The following is a 5,210-nucleotide window of genomic DNA, read 5'->3' on the forward strand; positions in this document are numbered from 1 at the left end:
CAGCTGGAAGCAAGAAGCAAGCAGCTATGGATAATCAGGCCAGCAAAATATACCCCCCAAAAGTTAATTTTGCTTGGGCAAATGCATATCATTTTAAAAATGATTTATTTATTTACTTAAAATTATAATTAACATACTATGTCATATTAGTTTCTTTTTTGGGGGGGTACAGTATACTTTATTGATAGTAATGACAAGGTAGTGCTCCCCAAGCCCCTCCCCTTCCTTGGGGTCTGGGATGTAAATTGAAGGTCAGGAGATTCTCAGTGTGTTGGGGGATTAAGTTGGGGCAGGGACTCCCCAGCAGCTGAGGGCCTCTCTCTTCCTCTTGTTCTTGCTGGGGTTGGTGGTCCAGGAGGCTCTTACTGCTTGGAGGCCATGTGGACCATGAGGTCCACCACCTGGTTGCTGTAGCCGAATTCATTGTCATACCAGGAAATGAGCTTGACAAAGTGGTCATTGAGGGTAAAGCCAGCCCCAGCATCGAAGGTGGAAGAGTGGGTGTCACTGTTGAAGTCACAGGAGACAACCTGGTCCTCAGTGTAGCCCAGGATGCCCTTGCAGGGCATCCGATGTCTGCTTCACCACCTTCTTGATGTCATCATATTTGGCAGCTTTCTCCAGGTGGCAGGTCAGATCCACAACTGACACGTTGGGGGTGGGGACACGGAAGGTCATTCCAATAAGCTTCCCGTTCAGCTCAGGGATGACTGCCCACAACCTTGGCAGCGCCAGTGGAAGCAGGGATGATGTTCTGGTCAGCCCCTCGGCTGCACGCCACAGCTTCCCAGAGGGGCTGTCCACAGTCTTCTGAGTGGCAGTGATGGCGTGGATGGTGGTCATGAAACCCTCCACGATGCCAAAGTGGTCATGGATGACTTTGGCCAGAGGAGCCAAGCAGTTGGTGGCACAGGAGGCATTGTTGACAATCTTGAGGGAGTTGTCATACTTCTCGTGGTTCACGCCCATCACAAACATGGGGGCATCAGCAGAAGGAGCAGAGATCTTGGCCCCGCCCTTCAAGTGAGCGCCAGCCTTCTCCATGGTGGTGAAGACCCCAGTGGACTCCACAACATACTCAGCACCAGCATCACCCCATTTGATGTTGGCGGGATTTCACTCCTGGAAGATGGAGATGGACTTCCCATTGATGACAGGTTTCCTGTTCTCAGCCTTGACAGTGCCGTGGAATTTGCCGTGGGTAGAATCATACTGGAACGTGTACACCATGTAGTTGAGGTCAATGAAGGGGTCATTGATAGCGACAATATCCACTTTGCCAGAGTCAAAGGCAGCCCTAATGACCAGGCTCCCAATACGGCCAAATCCGTTCACTCCGACCTTCACCATCATGTCTCAAGGACGCGGCTGGCACTGCACCAGTAGATGCGACTGGCTGTTGAATGGGGAGGAGCAGAGAGCATGTCATATTAGTTTCACGTGTATATTCAACAATTCTATATTGTATTGTGTTCCCCGTGGTAAGTGTGCTCTTAATCATCATCCCTTATTTCACTCATCACTCTCCCACCTCCCTCTGGCAACCAACAGTTTGTTCTCTGTAGCTAAGAATCTGTTTTTTTGTTTTTCATTTATTTGTTTTATTTCTTAAATTTCACATATGAGTAAAATTGTATGGTATTTGTCTTTCTCGGACTGACTAATTTCACTTAGGCTTATACCCTCTAGATCCATCTATGTTGTTGCAAATGGCAAGATTTAGTTCTTTTTTGATGGCTGAGTAATATTCCGTTGTATATATATTTCACATTTTCTTTATCCATTCATCAATTGGTGGGCGCTTGGGTTGCTTCCATATCTTGGCTATTGTAAGTAATGCTGCTGTAAACACAGGCATGCATATATCTTTTTGAATCATTGTCTTTGTTTTCTTTGGGTAAAATACCTAGTAGTGCAATTGCCGGATTGTAGGGTTGTTCTAGTTTTAATTTTTTGAAGAACCTCCATATTATTTCCAGAGAGGCTGTACCAGTTTGCATTCTCAACAACAGTGCATGAGTGTTCCTTTTTCTCCACATCCTCGCCAACACCTGTTATTTCTTGTGTAAGATACACCATCTTTTACTCGCTCACTCATTCAACAAACATTGACAAAATATGCACCGTGAACCAGATACTATCTTAGTTACTGAGGAAACATAAAAATTGCCCTAAGCATCCACCTTAACTTAAAAGGTATCTTTTTTCCCAGTGTATCAAAATATTTCTCAGTTTTCTTAGAAAATGGAAGAAAGGAAGAAAGTTCATCATCTGGATTCCCATCTCTTAGGGAGAATTCTTGTTAATATCTCATATATATCTTTCTTACTGTTTGTATATAATATTTTTTTCCCTAAGTTTGTTTAGGTAATCTCTACACCCAACCTGGGACTTGGGCTCATGACTCCAAGATGAAGAGCTGCACACTCTTCCTACTGAGCCAGCCAAGTGCCCCTATAATAAATATTTTTTTAATCTCAGAATTGAGATCACATCTTATAAACTCTTTTTTCTACTTGGTATTATATTGTGAGAAGTTTCCTATTCCTCCAATATCCTTTATGAATATGACTTTTAATGGATGTAGAGAATTCTGTCTCAGGAACATGCAGTATATCACCTAACCAGCCTCCAGTTGCTGGTCAAAAATGTTGTCTCCAAATAAAGAATTTTCCATCCCCCTTACTTGTCATTTAAATGCCATGAAAAAATGCCACCTACTGCTTTCAGGAAAAAATGAAAAGCATCTAAATAAAGAGTGGAGGTCTCTCCCATTTGAGAATTGCATCAGGGGAAATTATAGAATTAGAGCAAATAACCTTCAATTTGCTCTAATTTGTACAAAATTTTTCAAACTTCTGTACTTCTGATACATTATTTTCACTATTATTGCTTGCAGAATGATAATCACCAGTGTCAGCAAGGGCGGAGAGAAAGGAACACTTATATATTTCTGGTGAGATTCAAACTTCCATTGTGTTGAAAGATTTAAAAATACTCAGATCCAGCATTTTACCTTCTAAGAATTTATGTTAAGGAATTAGTATTAGAGATGTGTCCAAAGATTTATGAAAAACAATATTTATATCAGCATTATTTTTGTGCCTCATACACAGTAACTTCTAAAAATGGAAGCTATAATTACTAGTATTACCATCAATTCCTTTTCCAGCCCCATCTGGCTTTTAGAATAAGAATATTATAATTAATATATTTTTACATTGTATGTCATCTCTTTCCAGAATTATTTTTTGACACTTACATTGTTTTATAATCATGTTAACTGCAATTATTGAGAAATTAACTTTAAGTTTTTTGGTTCTCTGCTTGGCAATCTTTCTTTTATACTGCTTTTCCTTCTATCTGAATTATTTATTTCGCTTCCTTTTTCAGCCACCTGGAGTATTTCTTTGATCATTTTTTTTTTCAACAAAGTAATAGCCATGGCATATGTTCTGAGTCTTTCCATGTAAGATTTCCAAATATACAAATGGCAGCATAGCTACATATACAATTCTTAGTTCCCAGTCTCCTTCCTCCAAAAGTCTTCCCATTTTGAAACATTTTATCCTAGAATTTGCTAAGAAGTTTGGCCTAATGCAACTTTTCCCTCCCTTTTTTTGAGGGAATTTGGGATTTTTTTTCCTCCAGAGGACTAAATCTTTATAGGATTTAAAAAAAATTGTATCCTTGAAATTCAAATATCTTACCCACATGTGTCCCAAAGAACTCTTATAGGGTCAACAAACCTTTTCGTAAAGGGCCATGGAGCTTTGTGGGCCTTGGTGATTCCATTCTGCTATTGTAGCCCAAACACAGCCATGGAGGATACAGTAACGAGCAAGTACGGCTGTGTTCAAATAAAACTTTATTTACAAAACTGGTTGAATGGCCCACAGAATGTATTTTGCCTTTAGATTCTAAAGGCACAAGTCTTTCTTCAGCTCAGAAGAATTCTCCATCAAATTATTAATGAAGTTTTTCTCCCTCATTTGTTATCACCATTTCAAATCTCCCCTACATGGATATTTGGTCCCCAGCATCGAGTTTCTTCCCTCTCCCTTTCTTTGCCTCTCTCTCTCTCTCTTTTCTCATTATCTCCATTTGTTTTCTCTTTTTCATTGATTTCGGGGAGAGTTCCTTGAGTTCATTTCCTAACTCACAGATCCAGTTTTCTGCTCTATTAAATCTGTTCTTCATTGCCTTCATGGCTTTAGCAAGTTTCCAGGATTGTTTTTCACTGGGGAGCTATCTCTCTGAATTTCAGGCTTTTCCATGAAAAGAAACAAAATCTAAGCTTATGGGGAAATACTCCAATCAGAGATTTTTTTCCCCCATATTTCATGGTACAGTTTTACATGGGGAAATTTTTTAGCACATTTTCTTTGATTTCTCAGAATGAGCTCCATTTTGTAAATCACAGAAACTTTACACATGCTTGTTAAATTTTATCATATACACTCACAGAGAGAAAACCTGTTTACACACCACTGCAAATTGAAGTTCTGTGAGAATCTTTCTTTAAATATACTACTCACAGAGGGAAAAAGAACTTCATTTTCCATCCTACAGTTTTATTTTTTAGTTTGGGAATTCAACTGACTGTAAGAAGCAGGATGTGAATTCCTGGGGAGGGTGAATGGGCAGCCCAGGGTTTGCCAGTTTGCTGGTGCGGGCATGGGACTTCAGTGTCTGAAGCCACCTGTGGGGCTGATATGTACTCTTATGGCTTCGTCCTCTCCCCAGTTACACTCACCTCTGTCTTTCAGGTAATAGCTCCACTTGGTCTCATTAGACAGAGAGGTTTACTGCTGCCCCAAGCACTATTCTGTTGTGACTATAATAATAGCCCTAAATGAGGGCACCAAATTCATTCCCTCAATGGCACAGTCATTCTCATTGTGAGTCTCCTCAGCAATACCTTTTTTTTTTGCTTTGCTCACAATTCATGCTGTGGGAAAGGCCGGGTATTGGTAGTACTGTTGGCTATTTCCCAAATTCCAAAGTCCTTGAATATGTCCCATACCAACTGCTCTGTTGGCCAGCTTAATAAAGAGCAAGACTCCAAGTTTGAGGGGGGGGGGTTTCAGACTCCTGGGGATTTATTCTTCCTCTGACTGGACCCTCCCCACCCACTGGACTGTGAGCTTCCTAATTCTTTACTTCAACCACTTCTTTCTCCCTTATATCTTTTAAAAAATCCTCCAAGA

At 40.6% G+C, this 5,210-nt stretch overlaps 1 pseudogene; it reads right to left on the reverse strand.

Moving 5' to 3' along the window:
• Positions 1–206: 206 nt before the first annotated feature.
• On the reverse strand, positions 207–1,350 carry LOC100687477 (annotated as a pseudogene).
• Positions 1,351–5,210: the final 3,860 nt, after the last annotated feature.

The sequence above is a fragment of the Canis lupus genome, chromosome 2 (assembly GCF_011100685.1).
Source record: "Canis lupus familiaris isolate Mischka breed German Shepherd chromosome 2, alternate assembly UU_Cfam_GSD_1.0, whole genome shotgun sequence".
In the NCBI taxonomy this organism is placed as follows: Eukaryota; Metazoa; Chordata; class Mammalia; order Carnivora; family Canidae; genus Canis; species Canis lupus.